General features: G+C 44.5%; 1 protein-coding gene across 4 annotated transcripts in view; it reads right to left on the bottom strand.

The window, feature by feature from the left end:
* SYT1 (synaptotagmin 1) overlaps positions 1-19,457 on the bottom strand; it is a 1,122,517-nt gene that overhangs the window by 1,044,330 nt on the left and 58,730 nt on the right. The window contains exon 2 of one of the 4 annotated variants that reach the window (XM_086919583.1): positions 12,230-12,280. The exons of the other annotated variants lie outside the window; for them this stretch is intronic. The gene's annotated coding sequence lies outside the window, so the exon portion shown is untranslated. The remainder of the gene's footprint in view (positions 1-12,229; positions 12,281-19,457) is intronic. 4 annotated transcript variants of the gene reach the window in all.

Below are 19,457 nucleotides of genomic sequence, written 5' to 3'. Positions count from 1 at the left end.
CAATGACCCCGCGGATCACCTATAACGCTAATAGTTCTAAAAAGTTAAACATAGAGAAGGCTTGTAGCGGCAAACTCTTCTTGGCCAATGTAACAGGACAAATACCCTGTAAGACCTGTAGATGGCCTCCGCCGCAGCAATCTTCCACACATGAGGAAACCACCCCTACCTCTACCACTTTTAAGGGAGGGCTACTCTATGCCCGGTCACTCCCCAGGCACTCCCAAGACATAAGAGATCTGATCCTCGATCATCAACTCGATATACTCTTCATAACGGAGACCTGGCTAAAAGATTGGTGTAACCCAGACCTCTCAATAGCGGTCCCACCTAACTATTCGCTTCACAGAAGAGAAAGACAGAGTGGGAGAGGAGGGGGTGTTGCTATCATCATTCGAGAAACATTTAGTTGTAAAACCTTTAATATGGACACACGAAAAGATGCTGAAAGCATGGGTTTCTGCATCAAACTAACAGGCACCCTTTCATTCTCAGGAGCTCTAATATATCGACCCCTAGGGACATGTACACATTTTCTTGACTCATTAGGAGACCCCATAGGGAATTTCACACTCAGGTACTCTAACTTCACGCTCCTAGGAGACTTCAATCTCCACTTAGATGACCCCACAGACCCAAGTGTGGAGAATTTCCTACAAACCTTAAAAATCTTTAACCTAAACCAGCAAACAGTCAGTCCGACCCACATAGCCGGACACAATCTGGATGGGGTCTGCTCCAATCTCACAGAACTAAGATCCATGTCCCTTTTCCCTTAAGATCACCAAAACAACTAACTCAGGTAAAATTTCAACTGAAGAAAAATGCAGACCCAAATGGGCCAAAATAGTAAAAAAATCCTAATTTAATATCGCGGGCACAAGCAGCAATACCAATCCTCTCAGGCAATGTAACCAACGACTCTCAGACATTTCGTACCTGGATGGAAGAAGTAATTAATGACATACAAACCAAGAACCTCCAGCCGAAAACTCAAAGGTCACAAAACCCAGAGCCCCCTGGCTTACCCCAGAATTAGCTCAGGCTCATCTCTACTGCAAACAGAGCGAGAGGAAATGGAGAAGGAACTACGATATAATAGAAAAAATCAATTTCAAAAATGACAGAAAGATATATCATTCCCAGATAAAGCTAGCTAAAAAAGAATATTATACCAATAAAAAACATGAATCCAAGCAAAATCAAAAAATAATCTTCAACATCATAAACTCGTTTTCCAACCCTAAAGGTCTCCAGAAGGAAATTTGTCCGACACAGGATCTCTGTGTCCAAATAGCCGATTATTTTGAAAATCAAATACTTAAGATTCAAGAAGATTTTGGCCAAGACATCCAGATGAACATACCTATAATACGGGAAAGTATTGTACCCACCTGGGTCCTAAAGTCTTTTGTACCAGCTTTCATAGTAACTACCCACCAAGTCATAACATCTAGTAAATCAGGCTCACCCCTAGACGCCTGCCCTCCGACGATTTTACATAAAATCCTCAATATTGTCAACCCAATAATAAATTAAATTGTTAACGCATCCTTAACATCAGGAATAGTCCCAAGGGAATTGAAGCTGGTGCAGGTTAAGCCTCTGAAAAAGAAACAACACATTGAAGACCAAGTAATGTCTAATATACGCCCCATCTCACTGCTTCCCATTTTAGGCAAAATAACAGAAAAAAATGTCCAGACAGAACTTACAAAATCCATTGAAACCAACCATATCCTGCAACCCCAGCAATCAGGATTTCGCCCAAGACACTCCACGGAGTCAGCTCTGGTCAAATTGACAGACACCTTGAAAAACATAGCTGACTCAGAAAGGAAGGCGGTCCTGATATTATTAGACCTCTCTGCGGCGTTTGACACCATATCGCACAGGGTCTTGATTAACAGACTAGAGAACTGTGGCATCAGAGACACTGTCCTGGCCGGGTTAAAATCCTTTCTTGATGATCGGGCCCAAACAGTCATCTTAGGTCCCTTCTCCTCAAAGGAACATAAAATCACAAACGGAGTTCCCCAGGGATCATCTCTGAGTACATTGCTCTTTAATGTCTACATGACTCCACTCATTGAACTGATTGAATCATTCAGAATTCAAGCAACGTCTTACGCCAACGATATCCAATTGATTGTCTCAATGGGGAATGGCTCAATGGAGGCTGAACCTAACTTTAAAGAATGCCTCTCTGAAGTGTTCAAATAGATGTGGAGAAACCATTTAAAATGTAATTCAGAGAAAACAGAAATCGTGCCTATCGGGAAAGACACGATATTTAATCCCATCGATTGGTGGCCGGAAGGGGCTGCACCTCCACCAGAAACAGTTAACACAGCCAGGAACCTGGGAGTGAATTTTGACTCTGTACCTGACTGCCCCCGCTCTCTCATGTACGGGTCATAAGACCTCTCTCTCTGTGCGACTCTGTCCCTGGGAGTCACGCTCGCGCCTGACCAACACCTCCTTTCCTTTCATGAATACCCCTCTGTTGGTAAACTCTCCCTCCGCGCTTGATTGTCCACGCGGCATGAATACCTCTCCTTTGATGACCCCTTCCCCCGAGTCCGATTGTCCACACAGGTCCGAGGCCATCGCCTAGCCGGGAGATACAGTTTACTGCCCCCTATTGTATGGAGTCGCTCCTCTTCAAAGGACTCACTATTGATCATGGCCTCCCCACCCCCTGGGATACGATCAGGCGCACACATCCTAAGAATCGACGGAACACCCAGCTGCGTGATGGCCCCCTCCTTTTATCAGCAGGGTGAGGACCTCTATTGTGGATACATGTGGGGGTGGGTCTGACACGAGGATTACGGGGATGTCTTTTTATAAGTTCAAAGAGTTTTTATACAATAAAGAATGTTCACATGTCATAAACCAGGGTATAAGAGGCCAGGCCTCAGAGAGGCTGTTAGAGCACCTCGAGACGATACCTTGTTGTCTGATCTGATGTGTTCTGCTCCGTCGGAATAAAACTTCTGTTTCCTGCCTTCCAGTCTCCAGCGCCTGCCTCTTTGTTTGGTAACTAGAGTGGTATAGAGGCGGTTAACGCCGGGCAATCTTGAAACAGGCCATTAGCCCTACCATTTTTCTACAATTGGCGTCCCAAAGCGTGGGGCCCATCAGCGACACGTGGATCCAGTGGGAGAGGTCCCCGACGACAGGGTGAACGACTGCAACGATCAGGAGAGCTCCTGTCCGATAGACCCTCGTCTGACAGCCGATCATCCGAACTTCACTAGTTCTGAACAGACCTCTCTCGAGTGATCTACGGTCCTGACTGGGAACCATCAGGAGTGCCGCGAACATCACGAAGAATAGAGGACGATCGGGCGCTGGATTCGGAAGACAGGAAACTGTCCATGCGGTCCGAGTAAGGTCGTGTAAATGCGACAAAAGTATGAAATGATTGTTTGATTTGGATAATACTAGTATTACTCTTTTGTTGATTCTTCTGGAGATTCACCGTCTGCAAACAGAGAAACAACAGGCTCTCTCTTTGCAAGCAGTGAAGGATAGGTAACGCAGACTTTTGTCCCCGTTGTAATCCGTCGTGCCTATCTTCCTCCCCCACTGTTTTCCCGAACTGTTGTTCATGGATTATTGTCTGAAGATTCTCTGTCTGCAAACAGGGAAGAACAAGGTCTCTCTTTGCAGGTAGAGAAAAGGTGGGTAACGCAAACTTTTAACCCGTCGTACCTACTTGTTCTCCCCACTGATTGTTTGATTGACCGTACATTAAGTGTTCAGTATTGGTTCTTTTTGAGGTATTCACCGCCTGCAAACAACGGAGAATAGAAATATTCTGTCTAGTCTTTGCCCGCCGTGATAAGATAGGTAGTGCAGACCTTTGTCCCCGTTGTAACCCGTCATGCCTATCTTCTCCCCACTGATTGGTAGCCTGTGTTACACAACCCCTATGTATTGCTAATGAATTTTAAATGTACAGTTCTTAACAGCTCTGTATGATGTTTTTATGTATTTGCATAGTATACTTTTATGATTTTTATTTAATCGAATAAAGTATGTTTTGACTTGACTTGACTTGGTAGCCTGTTTAGCCCGGACCACTTATTAGAGATGAACCATCCAGCTCCACTGGAGGGCTCCCCTAATAAGGTCATGTTCACTAAGCATGGACTAGTCGCTATAGCCTATACTAAGTTATGGCATAAATATACAAAGAAGGACCTCAAAAGTCAGTGGCCACATTAGAAATAGCGCTCCAGAAAAATAAGACTACGCCCACTATGCTCGATAGTATCGCCATGTGGCGCAAAGAAACGGAACAACGAAGAAAAAGAGAAGAAGCAAAAATAGGGAAAGAATTACGAAAGGCAGCCCACCTTGCCGCTAAGCAACTAGAAGAAGAAATAAAAGAAAGAAAGGAAGCTACACAAAAACAAGAATCAGGGTTGACAGGTCAATGTCCTGTTAGGACCCCCTCTACGCTCTACCCTGAATTGCCCTCCAAACAACGGGCGAACGATGAATTACTGCTAGGTCCCCCAATCATCTACATGCCCCCTCCATATGCCCCCTGTCAACAACACCTGCAAGCCCTGAGTGCGAACGAGAGCGACCTTAGCGCTAGTGCACCAGCCCTCACGGCCTCCGCACCAGCCACATTAGCAACACCGCCAGATGACCCCGAGGCTAGCAAGAAGAAATATAAAATGGCGAAAGAAGCTAAGCTTGCCGCCAAGACAGCCACGAGGTAGCTAGGCCCCGCCGCCCCCTCGCTATCCAAGCATGTCTGTTACACCGCCCGCCACGCCCAAATAATGGTAACATGAAATAGATACAAATCAGCAGATACCTACCCCCATTCCGGAAGCTCCCGAAGTGCAACAGGTCCGCGGTTACGCCCATCCGGAAGGCGAGGCCTCAACACATGCAGAGCAGGGCCTGGCTGGCTGCCATCGGAAGGGGAGGCTGTGGGGCGGACGGCCAGAAAGTTGTAATGGTCTCCCCTTCCCTTCTTTTGAGCCGAGGTTGGCAGCGCCCTGCTGCGACAACACTGGAGGGTTGCAGGCAGTGCCCTTCGGCGACAACACTGGAGGGTTGCACACGGTGGCAGTTCTTCTTTCCTTTTTGATGGCCCTGACAACGGAGGGGGGGGGGGATGTCTTGCACATGCCACCGACCCCCCCCTCCCCCTCGCATCGCCTGGTCTGGCTGCTACGAAAAGTCCAGAGAAAACGGTGCCCTGCAGGTCGGGGGGGGGGATGTCTTGCTGCCTCCGAACCCCCCCCCTCTTTATTGCCTGGTACGGCCATCCCAATGTGCTGGAGCCGAGAAACGGCGTGGGGTCGCTGGAAGGGGGAGGCGGCGCGAACGAGCCTCTCCCACCTGCCCAGGTGGAGGCTTCCAGCGACACCCCAACGCTTCGATCAACAGGGTCCCAATCGAAAAGCGGCGCTTGGCCCAGGACCGGTGCACGTCCTGTGCTCTTCTCCTCGACCTTGAAGATTCTAAAAGAGCCGGGGGGCCGACCCCTCCACGGGCGCCCCCGCCCCCGTCCCCCGATGGAAACCACGAGACGTCGGCGCACTCCTGCCGGCGCCAGCCTCAGTTTTTGAAATGACTAAAATCCTGCAAAAATACAGATTTGTTCAGTTCCGGTGGAACACCAGAGTGACCCGGTGGGAGAGATTGTTGCCTCCCTCCCCACTTTTTGACTGATGGTTCATATCGCCAGTCTGGTTACCCTATTGCAAAAAAACTTTGAACTGCCAAAAGAGGTTCCGGTCCAACCACGAGTCAGTGTAGACAATCTGACTGTCGCTGGAAGGGGGAGGAGGCGCGAACGAGCCTCTCCCACCTGCCCAGGTGGAGGCTTCCAGCGACACCCCAACGCTTCGATCAACAGGGTCCCAATCGAAAAGCGGCGCTTGGCCCAGGACCGGTGCACGTCCTGTGCTCTTCTCCTCGACCTTGAAGATTCTAAAAGAGCCGGGGGGCCGACCCCTCCACGGGCGCCCCCGCCCCCGTCCCCCGATGGAAACCACGAGACGTTGGCGCACTCCTGCCGGCGCCAGCCTCAGTTTTTGAAATGACTAAAATCATGCAAAAATACAGATTTGTTCAGTTCCGGTGGAACACCAGAGTGACCCGGTGGGAGAGATTGTTGCCTCCCTCCCCACTTTTTGACTGATGGTTCATATCGCCAGTCTGGTTACCCTATTGCGAAAAACTCTTTGAACTGCCAAAAGAGGTTCTGGTCCAACCACGAGTCAGTGTAGACAATCTGACTGTACTGGGACCTGCCTGACCTCGCCCAAAATGGTGCCGATACAAATGAAACTTTCAGCTCTTTGTTTTACCCTGATTGCTCAAGCCTTGATGTTCTGAGATATGTATGTAGTTTTTGGACAATGAAAGTAGATAAGATGGATATTGATAATGTGTTCAGAAAAGGAAGTGATATAAGATGGATATTGATTATGTGTTGGGACAATGAACTGGTATAGGGTGGGTACCAATTATGTGTTAAAGCAATGAATTGATATGAGATAGGCACTAATTGAGCATTCGGACAATGAATTGATATTAAGTTTTAACGCACCATGGTTATTGAAAGTTTGACTTTTCGACATTTATGATGCTTACTCCCAATGAATTTCGATACGATGTTATTGCACTTGCCGCACTTTATATTATGAAATGAATGGCCACCGACTCCGTTCCCCTCACGCCCGGCTCCAGTCTGCTCTGTGGCCGGCCCACTGGGTTGTAGGCTCGTATTTGTGCGCCAACATTTTTATTAAAGGTCTTTGAAAAGGCAAGTACAACTGTAGCGATTGCATTAATGAATTTCGAATGTGTTACTACTGTCTCCGATATAAGCGAAATGTAAGCAGCTTTATTAAGGTTGAGGGTTAAAAAGCCCAATACTTAAACCGTTACATTATATGCCACAGGCAACAGGAAAAACGTTTTAGATGCCCTTAAGCGATATCGAAGAAATGCCACCTGACCACCACCCTTGCGCATGATCTAAAAGACCACGCTCAAGTGATTCATGCGGATACGCAGAACACCAATGATTATGTTTCTAACACTACTGGTCCCGCTGGGCTTAAACGCCGAGATGGTAGAGAATGCACCGTGTGGAGATAGGTCGAGTATGTGGTAAGTAAAAACATTTTCGGATTTATGCGCGCTGATGTGTTTTGAATGTTGCCCCCACCCCACTTCTGTCTCCTCCCTTCTGCAGGTCACGTCGGAACATCGGCTGAAGTTTGGAGGAGTGATGACCGAACGACCGACGGACGGGGAAGTAGGGAATTTGAGCATAGTGCTTATACATGACGAGCATTGTAAGATGTAGCACCCCCCCCCCCCTTACTTAGACATGACTGTTCCTCCCTCAGAACCTAGTGATTGGGAGGATGGACTGACGTAGATACTCGACGGGTTAGTACGATATGACATAATATGACTCGAACCAGCACGCCAGATAATACAACTATGACGTTTAACTAGATAGGGAAAGGACGATGAAAGTTCCGGGGTAAGGTTTACCTAAGCACCGCCCGTCTGGAAGACTAAAAATGTTGTTAATGTTTAAAAATGTACCACCTCCTTCTCGCACCCTCATAGATATAGCTAAGCTGTCCCACTGTTCTCCCGATTAATGCCCTCCGTTGCCTCAGCCTGGAGAACCTTTTCGCCAAAGGGAGAAAAGGAAAAATGATTCAAAGATCCCACCGTGAGTAGTAGCCCGACCAGGTTAATTCCTGACCAACTGACCGAGGTGTAAGTATTAGCAACCGAGAACACTCGCAAAGATGGCAAACGAAAGGAGAAGGAGGAAAAAGGTAAAAAGAGCTCAGAACGTAGATAAATAGGATACTAAAGATGCGCAGCATGCAGAAAGAGATCTTTTTGGCCAATAACTGTTCTATGTTTTGTCGTGAATTTTTTTGTAACACACGTACTGTCTTCCCTTGTCTGAGTTTGTGTGTATGTAATGTATGGGTTTATGTCTTCCCTCTGTTTGCGTTTCCGTGTTACCTGACCCCTGCCGTTCTGTGTTGTGAGCGCACTAAATGACCTATTACCGTACACGTCTCTCTCTTTCTCTCTCCCTCTCTATCTTTCTCTCTCTCTCTCTCTCTCTCTCTCTACCTTTCTACATGTCATACGTGTACCGAATGGCTCGTTTAGAATGTGGACGACTCTCACTCTCTATGAGAGCCCCCGCCCCTATTGCCTCTTCCTTTTTGTGGTAAAATTGTGCCCCGCCGTCACCAGCCTAATTGGATACTTATTGAACGCGAAGGTGTTCAGCAAAATTGACAGAAACTAAAATGATTGTAACTCGCCATATTACTACCTCTCCTTTCTGCAAAAATGAAAGAACTTGAATTGGCTAAGAAGGAAGGGACAGGTAAGACGGCTGATGTCCCTTAATCTGGCCCTTTTATAGGGGGACTATATGTCCATGGCATCCTATTTTTTAGTTCGTTAGATATACAAGCCCCAATGTCCAGATTGATCCCCAATGCCCAGATTGCCCCACCCCTCTGCACTCAAGCGCGAATGTCCAAAGCGTCCCCGCCTCTCCTTGACCCCTGCTCCATATCAGCTGTCCTCGAAGAATAACTGATGACCTTGATTAACTGTCGCTCCTCGATGAAAGCCTGTTTTCCCTCCCCCTCTCTCGATGATAGCACCCCTGCCCTGTTTTTGAAAGGGTTAGCCGGAATGAACGATAAATAGACTTGGCACAAACACAGTAGGAGTGCCGACATATGTACTTCATGGTGGTAGGGTTCTGACTGTGACTGATGAACGTAACCCCCCCAAATGCGTAGGATTGAGGGCGAAATTCAAATGCATAAATGTCTTCTCCTGCCAGTTCTCTAAAACTTGTTTTGTACCCATTCAAAGATATACGATCACCGGAGGAGAAGGGTCGGACGTGACGCACAGCCTGGCTGCAGATCTTGAGACACATGTGACCTCGACCAAAGGTGGAGCTGCAGAGCAACAAGATACGGGACGAGACAGCAATCTCAAACGTGGAAAATGAAAAGATGGAGGGCAGCCCTGAAGCCCTCTGTCTGCTAACCCATGTGTGCCTGAAGTCTTCGTCCCCTTTTGGGCCCGATTGATGGGCCTGCCTGCTCGTTTTCCTTTACTCCCTTGGTCCCTTGATGTGTCCAAGAAAAGAACTGACCCCACTCCGCCCTCTCTTCCCTCGACTATCCAACACCCCCTCTTTTCTACATGACTTTTTGACTCAGACAAGAAGAACAGCATTCAGATGGAAATGGGGTTTGCCACAGAAGGAAAAAGGAAATACAGGTGCCGAGCATAAAGGCACCCTTAAAGAATTGGTTAGGGAACAGGACTGTGGTCTAACAGCAGAGGACTGACCGCACCCTCCAACGCGTAAGGTTAGATCCGAGCTGGACCTATAGCTCCACCGCCGGTGCTCAACAGCGCCAACGAAAGAAAACGGACTAGAGCCTACCAGTGATGGCTCACTGCTAAAAAGACACTGTGACGAAGACACCCATCAATTTGACAAAATTACTTGTGTCGAACTGAATTCCGCCCTCAACCACTTTGTATTGCTTTCAAAATGTTTTTCGGTCACTTTTAAAAACTGTACATTGATGCCACCGAAGAGAAAGTCAGAACATTTATACTATGTAGTATGCTGAGCTCTAGGCTTGTATAAATAACCCAGCAACTGTGAATTCATATGTGCTGCATTCCGCCAACCGCATCGATTGTGCCATGGTTATATGCAATTCGCTGGTATTTGACAAACGCTATCTCATCGACCACACATGCATTATATGTACGCCCATTAGTTAGGAAATGAACTCACTTATGTTAAAAGCGGTGACTGTGGAAATTAGCAATATTAATGTACATAAGCGGCGTTCATTTACCTTCTCCCATTCCTCTCCCTGTAGGCACCCTGAATACCGCGAAACGTTGACCGCATCATTCCGCCAGTAAAAGCCCGTGTCCATATGTACATGACAGCCATATTAGGCACCATGGCCTTTTTGCCCGCTCATTGGAATCCCCGGCTTCCCTCCTGCGCGCATTTGAACACCCCCCCCCACTCTCACATGCATAGACCATAAAACCCTCTGCCTCTGCGCGACCCTGCTCTGAAAAGTAACCCTCCTGCTTGACCCACGCACCCCCCCATTTTCTCTTGAAGAAGCATCCTTCGCCTCAGCTGACATAACCCCCCCAGCTGTACCTGACTGCCCCCGCTCTCTCATGTACGGGTCATAAGACCTCTCTCTCTGTGCGACTCTGTCCCTGGGAGTCACGCTCGCGCCTGACCAACACCTCCTTTCCTTTCATGAATACCCCTCTGTTGGTAAACTCTCCCTCCGCGCTTGATTGTCCACGCGGCATGAATACCTCTCCTTTGATGACCCCTTCCCCCGAGTCCGATTGTCCACACAGGTCCGAGGCCATCGCCTAGCCGGGAGATACAGTTTACTGCCCCCTATTGTATGGAGTCGCTCCTCTTCAAAGGACTCACTATTGATCATGGCCTCCCCACCCCCTGGGATACGATCAGGCGCACACATGCTAAGAATCGACGGAACACCCAGCTGCGTGATGGCCCCCTCCTATTATCAGCAGGGTGAGGACCTCTATTGTGGATACATGTGGGGGTGGGTCTGACACGAGGATTACGGGGATGTCTTTTTATAAGTTCAAAGAGTTTTTATACAATAAAGAATGTTCACATGTCATAAACCAGGGTATAAGAGGCCAGGCCTCAGAGAGGCTGTTAGAGCACCTCGAGACGATACCTTGTTGTCTGATCTGATGTGTTCTGCTCCGTCGAAATAAAACTTCTGTTTCCTGCCTTCCAGTCTCCAGCGCCTGCCTCTTTGTTTGGTAACTAGAGTGGTATAGAGGCGGTTAACGCCGGGCAATCTTGAAACAGGCCACTAGCCCTACCATTTTTCTACACACCATGCACAGATTACAGCAGGTACCTGCTTCAGCATTATTAAATCATTAAAAAAGTTTTTTGATTTCCTTCCGGTGGCCACAAGAAAGACAGTAACAGTGGCACTTATCCTTTCCCGATTAGATTATTGTAATAGCATCCTCGCAGGCATAAAAAAGCAAACACTGAAAAAATTCCATGCAGTACAGCATGCAGCAGCACACCTGGCTCTAAGACTGCCTCGAAGAACTTCTGCGTCAGCATCCCTGAAAAGCCTACATTGGCTTCCGCTTCACAAAAGGATCCTTTTTAAAATTGTATTGATTACTTTCAGAGGCATGAACAATATTGGCCCCAAATATTTGGCAAAAAGATTCATCCATTATGCCCCGAACAGAATATTGAGGTCCTCGGGTTCTAACCTCCTTAGGCAGTCAAAATACAAATATAAAACTGGAGGCAAAACCATCAGTGTCCTAGGTTCCAAGGCCTGGAATCAACTGCCATCCGACTTAAGGCAACTTAAGTCCAAAATTCTTTTTTATAAAGTCCCTCAAAACATGGCTTTTCAGAGCCACCAACAGCCTATGCTTATCTTTAATTTAAGGCTCCAGCGAGCAAGACTTTCCTCTTCTCCACATAGCGCCAGGATCCTCCTTCAGTAGCGACAGTTTGCGCTTTAAAAATGCCCACTTACATTACATTACGGGGATGAACCACTGATCCACACTGAGTCAGTCAGCTGGAAAATGTACCTTGGACCCTGTCACCACCCCCTTCCCTATAGACTAACATTGGGTTTTACCTCCCCATTGTTCTCATGGCCACTTTTTAACATTGATTTAAAAATTCATTACCCCTGATCTCCTTCACTGATTTAGTTTTACCATTTTTCTATTTTCTTAATATATGTATTTTCGTTTTGATAAATTTGTATGGGAATATTATGGTTTGATTTCTAGGCATTAATATTATGCTAGCAGTGGCTTACACATTTTGCTCACACTGTTCTCTTAGAAATGGCTATTGGTGGAGCCATTGCCAAAGGGGGTTATCTTAAGAATCCTCTAAGAAACCTGCTCTTTACTTCTTAAGAACTGGGTTAATTAACTCTGTGGTAGTTTATCCCTTCTTCTTCCTTATTGTCAATAATCCTGATTCTGTTAATTAATGACAAGAAAATGTAACATTTCTTAATTTTTTCTCAGGAAGTCTATACTGCAGTTAATTGCCCAAAGACATGGAAAACAAATGCAGACTTACATTACTTGAGTTCTGCCTTCTTCTTTGTGAAGTTGGCAAATCAATCAGCCCCTATGGAGGGAATGAAGCTGTATGTAACATGGCTGCTATGTCAACATGCAAACCCATTCATTAATATAATATTCTCAGATACAAAGCTATGTTTTCAAACACGTAGCAAGCTTTTGAATTGAAGTTTCAATGGAGAAACCAAACATGAGATTATCAATAATAGCAAAAACTATGACATTTTTATCATACTTCAAATGTTTTTCCTTTGCCTAAAGTGAACCAGCAAATCATTAAACTACAAGACTTTAATGACTCCGATTTTCGTAGTATGCTTGTGGTGTTGTAGTAGCACACCATGCACCTGAGGTCTAATGTTGCCAGTCTAATTTGAGAGTAGCTACTCAGGTTTTGAGTATGATTTCTAATTTACTAATATTAACAAATAAGAAATAAATGAATAACATTATGTGTGCAGACACAGGGGTCGTGGTATAATCTATAGCACTGTAGCCCACTACTGATATCTATCCTGGATGCTAAAGGCTGAACCCCAAGTTATAGTCCTTCAGGGGACCCTTTACTGAAGGAGAGAATCTTTAAGAGCTGGTATAGCCAAAAGAAGAAGAGATAATGCTATTGGAACATTTCCTCCACTGAGGTTCTAAATTGAAAAAGGGAGAAACTGAAAGACATCATTGAAATTTGGAATAAAAAAAGTCTGTACCAACTACTATTGGCCCCAATTTATGCCGCCGTCTTCAATAGGTCTCTCGACATTCCAATGTTCTAAATTTTTGTAATCAAGTTTCTTGCTGAACCAACACTTGATCATGAGGACTTGATAGAGGTGAATGTGCTTCTGTGCAAGGCAATGGACAATGCTTCTTTAAAAGGATAAGCAAGAACATGATGTCAGTTGTGACGTTAAAGGCATGGGTGCAGGCAATCAACAAACTGACCCATGTGTTGTCACCATTTCTTTTCCTATTAAGGCAATGAATTTCATTCTAACAGACACTGTTGTGCAGTACATGACTACTAACATTGCGGGAAAATCATATTGCAAATAAAAAAGATATTTTTAAAAGGTTAGCCAATGACTGTGGTGCAGTTGCTATAGCCTAGTACAGATAACATTAACAAAAGGCTTATATGAAGCAGATATATGATAACTTCGATGCAGATGACTATGTAGTGAAAGACGACGTGACTCAAGAATTGTTTGAAAAGTCCTTGTCCATGTAGTTCACCAACTCAAAATGCACTTCTTTTTGTGGCAGGCACAGCTAAATGTCAATGCACAGCCGATTATGCCTCACCTATCACTATGCTTCACATGTATTTATATGAAGTAGACCATTTTAAAAGAAAAATTAACTGAAAGTGTTTGGTTGGGAAGGAGTTATGGACCTACGCTTTATCACCAAATGGACAAGAAATGTGAAAGCATTTATTGTTGCCTAATTAAGGAGGAAGGGTGGTATTTTAAATTTAGAAGTGATGGTAGTTAAGGTAGTTAGTAAGCATTCAAAATATACTACATTGCATTAGAGATGAATTTAGAATGAGAAGAAGATTCTGTAAGATATCTTAAAACTGGCTGCTTGTTGTTAGGTGGTTAGGCAGTGATGTTATTGAGATGTTTTCTGAACAAATAACATACAAACCTGCAGCCTGAGAACAGACAGTAGAGGTAGGTAAGTACAGCAAAATGTTGTTTTGACTTTTCACTGCTTCATTTGTCTTGTATATAGGTGTATTGCAGATCAACAGATACATTTAATTATAGCAGTGGCTTCTTCTAACGAATGATTGTGTAAACGAGGGATTGAGTATTGATGAATATCTTTCCTGATGTACAGTCTCATTTTTTCTTTGAATTATTGTGGGGCCATGCACTAGAGACCACCATTAATAATTTTTATTGTCTCTCTCTTCAGGTAATTTGGTAAGAATGTTTTTTATCATGAAATGTATATTGTATAATTTTATTATTCACATTTTTGGAAAATGTATATTCTTTATCAATAAGAATGTTAGGGATGAACTCCTGAATGATGATTTAATACATCTTTTTCTCACATCTGAATTCACAGTATGTCCCAAAAGGAAAATCATTATTCATTAGTGAGACAGTAAATTTTCATTTTGAATGCAACCTGGCCGCCTCTATTTCTGTTTCCCTTTTGTTTTTTACTTGGTAAAGATGATCCTAACAGTGAGGGCAGATATATCTGAACGCAACATTAAACATGAAAGTTGCATATATACATTCATTTCTGGTCAAATCTAATGTCACTTATAATTATACATGTTGTGGGTAAGGGGACATAAAGGCTTTTAACTTGGGTTATGGGTTAGATATTTAAATTTTTTATGTTTATATGTTTCCATTGCATAGAATGAAAAGAAATGTTGTCTTTCAAATTATCTTTTTTTATTTAAGTAGCCCACTTTACAGTCATAACTATACTGAAAGAATACCTGATTTTACGTTGTTAATGCACCCCTCCTTCAGCTTCAGAGAAAACCTAAATTGCTTTTTACTCAAAGTGCATTAAAATACATTTTTACTATGACTGGCAACACATGATATGTTTAGATAGTCGCCTCCTCACCCATGGACATAATAAGTGGCGTGCCCCAAGGAACCTCACTCATAAGATTTCACTGCCTCAACATATTTTCCAAGGCAGATAATACTCAACATATCCTCTCGCTCACCAAGGACCTCACCAATGCCAAAACCAACTTTTTCGGCGCCATGATCGACATAGCAGACTGGATGAGAAAGAACTGCCTCAGACTGAACTCCGACACACCTCCAACACGGACCACAGCTGATGGCCGGCTGAACTTGGACCAACCTCCATGCCTACAGAACATGCACACATGAACTAGGGATCATCCTCGACAGCCAACTGACCATAAATCAACAAGACATCGCAGTTGCCTCCTTCTGCTTCCACACTCTTCACATGTGCTGCAGTATCTTCAGTTGGATCCCAGTCAAAACCAGAAAGTCTGTCACTCAGCCCCTCATCACCAGCCACCTTGACTATCGCAATACCCTGTATGATGGAATTTCCACCCAGCTCCTCAGACGACTCCAGACCATACATAACGCAGCAGCCTGACTCATCCTGGACCTTCCCAAATGGTCACACATCACCCCCACCTTAAAGGCCTTTACTGGATCCCCATCCAGAAGAGATGTCAGTTCAAGATCCACACGCACACCCACAAAGTCCTTAACGACCAAGGACAATCCTACATCACCCATCGACTGAAGTTCTGTCAACCCTCCAGACTCCTGCATTCCTCCTCACTCGGCCTTGCCCACACCCCCTGCATCTCTCACAGCCATAGAAGGCACTATTCCTTCTCCTACATCATTGCCAAGACCTCAGAACAACACCCTCCGTGACAGACTTCAGAAAGTGACTCAACACCTGTCTTTTTGACTGAGACACTGCAACCTCAGCACACAGATACCCCTAAGGGGTGACAGTTTTGCAAATGTTAATTGATTGATTGATTGGCTGATTGATTGATTGATACTGTGCTTTTGTGGGCATCAAATTAACCCCATCTGGGGGAAAGTCAGCTCCTAGGTATAATGTGAAAGTGACAGTGTCAAATCAGTATATACGTGTAGTAAATTGTAATAGCAAAACTACAGTGAAGGACACAAAGGAAACAGTGACTCCAAATAGTATTTAAAAGGGAATCAATAAAGCTCATAAACATATATCAGTATGCTACATGGTTACTCTAGATTGTGATACAGAGGAGAGAATAGATGAGTATTACAGAAATGAACTAGGAACAAGTAACAAAAAGCCAAATTCTACTGTGAACCTTAACAATATGAAAGCTGGGAGATAGTGTTAAATGTCAAAAGCACTGCAAGCTACACTCATGTTTTTAAATTATTACCCATTTATCAGTGACTTTTTAAATGATTACATAGAAAAGAAGGTAAATTGATTATTGAAGGTTAATTAATCGCATTACTATTATCACAGTTTCTAAAAATCACCCATTTGTTCAGAATTTCCCTTTCACAAGTGAATGCAATAAAAACAACGAAAAAGAAACTCATAAGTCAATACATGTCATGAATAAGATTTTTATAATATGACACCTATGAACTCTTTTATACAAGTTTGTTTTTCATGAGATCTGGACATCAAAAGCAGATTCCTGCTCGGTTCAATTAGCTTAGAGGTTAGATGATAACTTGGTCGAGGCAATCTGAAACATGGACTCTTATTTTCTTTAGAAGCTAAGATACATGTGGGCCATATTGGCCACAATACTAATGATTATCAAGATTTCCTTTATTAAATTGTCTTCTTTGATGTATATGTATGCATAATAATAAGGCGATCTTAAGTCTGGAAAAGTGTAATTATTTAGAAATGTCTGATGATTGTAGGCTTCCCTTGGTACCTGCTAGCCCAAGCTCAAATATTGCAGACCACCTGGATGGAATCATGCCCCATGAAAAACATTCCTCGATGTCCAACGTGTGGCTCACTGCTCAAACCCCACACTCAGAAGACATAAGGAAACAGATTTCGCTGACTGAGAGAGACTGGAGGGAAGTAAATAGTTTTGGAAAATAATAGCTAAACATGTTCAGTATGATCTCCCTGCCAATGAATGAGAATGAGGGGGGTCTAGCATCAGCAGCAGAAACTTTAGGATGTGTAGATTTTAAAAATGCATGACTGTGCTATGTTTCCATCAACCTATTTGTGTTGTCAGCAACCAAAAGACATGTAGCCTGAGCCTGCATTTCTTTTGTAGTTCCTTTCCAAACACACAGAATGCACTTCATCAAGTTTAGTGCCTGGGGGCACCCTGAACCCATAGAAAATCCAAAACCATCTGGTCCCTCCATGTTCAGGAAACCCAGAGGAACAAAGCTGGGGGAAACACCTTGGCAGGTATATGTACCTGTGTGATGGTGGATAGAGGGATTTACCATCACTATATTTTTTTTTAACTAATTGCTAGACTTCCGACAGACGCCATGTTCAGCATGGTCTACCAACCAACCAGTGATACAATGCAAGTCTAGCTTGCACCAGTTGATTCCATAGGTTGAACATAATTTTTAAAAAATTTAAGTTTCCACACTTTCCATATAATCTTAAATGTAATGTCATCAAAATGAACAGTACTCCGTAAACAGTGATTTTGCAATAATTTGTTTGGCTGTACTAATATTATAGAATTAACTGTGCAGGTTGCATTCCTTTGGAAAACCAGCACACACTTGGTATTGCCAGACTCCAAGCATCCAGGGCAAAATTGCCTTGGCTAGTGTGTCACGTTTTATGTTGGTCCATTTCAGAAATGCAACACAATATTAAGCAGCTGTGTTAATATATATGTAAAATATCCCCAAATTTTATGGCAAGACCTGAAGCTCCTATTATGCTATCTTATCATGTTTTTTTTCCATAGCAGCCAAGATAAGTGAACACCACAGTTCCCAGAGGGCCAAGCAGAACAACTGGCCAATGGGAACAAAAAAGATCAAAATCTTATCACCAATCATGGAATACCAGCATGGATAACTTCACAACTGACTGCAAACATTCCTCTTTTCTTGCTGCTCACAGTCAGATAAGTGACGTATCCTCGTTGCTCATTTTCATAATATGTTTTGTGAGTAATGGTGTCTAATTTTGCTATATTTTTCAGTGTATTTGATTAATATTCGCATATTGACGTGTCTTTCCCTTTCAGCGTTACTCGCTGTTCCGTTTGTCCCGCTCCACTTTCAACCCCCCTCCCCGCGGAGGCCGTTTGGTTTCAGCCGTTGCACAGCTTTGGTTTTTCTGCTTTGCCCTCGCGGAGTGCGCTCGCTTAGTGAATCTCCCCCCTACCTTCACAGAGCGTCTGCCCGGTTCGAGAGACTCCTTGCATCCTCAGGGTAGCGTTCGGTTTACTTTCTCCCGCTTTCCCAACTGCACTTGACAACTCCTTTCCTGGCTGCACCGCAGTGCCTCTGGAGGCTGGCTATGTTATTTCACGCCCCCTAGGGAGTGTCCTTACTTTCGGTTCCTCCCTTCTGCCTCTAGTTAACCCCTTCCTACCTCTTGATTTTCACTTTTCCTCACAGGCAATGGAGATTGATAGTTCTCCCATTTCTGACAGGCAGCATGAGGAAGGCAAAGCCTTCAGGGATGATTTAAACAAGTTTATCAATAATTCTGTGGAAAATGCAGCTGAAATGTCCATGAAGCGCTTATCTAAAGGCATGAAAATTTCTATGTTGAGTCTGTTGTTAAAAGCACTGGCCCAATCTGCGGGGGATAGCAGAAAAAGAAAGGTGGTTTCCTCTGCTTCTATTCATGCTTCTAATGCTGCGTCACGTTTGAATAGCGAGGCTTCCTCGCGTTTGATTGAGGACCAAGTGCCTCCCAGGCCTCCTTCCATGGAGGGGTTGTTAGGTTCAGAGCGCAAACGCAAAAATAAAACAAAGCATTCAGAGGTCCCCAAAAAATTGGCTATTTCCACCATTATGGACACAGACGATGACATGGATGACGCAGATGATTTATTTTCTCTTTTGATCTGTTTGACCCTTCTTCTCCTCCTTCCAAAAAATCCAAGTTAGATTCCTTTACTTTTGAACCTGTCATGAACTCGGAAGGGGTGCCCATTTTTGACCCTTCCTCCATTCGTCACCCTAATTCCACCGAATGGTTTCCTGCCCCTCATGTTGGTGATTCTATTTCGGCCAGGCTTCGCCTTCCCTTGGATACTTCTACTAGATCAAGGTTAAAGTCGGAGTGCCCTAAGCCCTCTTTAGCTGAGAACATCACTATGGTTCCTTCCATTGATCAGCCTTTGCTCGCTTTTTTCTCCAAATTTGGTAAAGACCTGCTCAGAGGGGTGGACAAGGCTTGGTCCACCTGTCAGGATAAATTGCTGGATGTCGTGGGTCCTTTGGCGCATATCTTTGACTTGGCAGAATCTGCCCGTCTTGAAGGCACTGATTTGTCGGCTGAAGACATCTCCTTGTGGGTTCAGCGAGCCTTTTGCCTTCTGAGGAACGCCAATGCTGCTATTACTCACGAACGCCGCAAGGGGCTTCTTATTAAACTCAACCCGAAGTTGGCTAATTTAGCCCTCCAGGACCCAGGCATTAAAGCTAATGGCCTTCTCTTTGGTGATTCTTTAGTCAAAGATCTCAGCAGGTTTGTTTCTACATTCG

This window comes from Lissotriton vulgaris, chromosome 1_1 (genome assembly GCF_964263255.1).
Source record: "Lissotriton vulgaris chromosome 1_1, aLisVul1.2, whole genome shotgun sequence".
Classification (NCBI taxonomy): domain Eukaryota; kingdom Metazoa; phylum Chordata; class Amphibia; order Caudata; family Salamandridae; genus Lissotriton; species Lissotriton vulgaris.
This window is presented reverse-complemented; position numbering and strand designations above follow the sequence as displayed.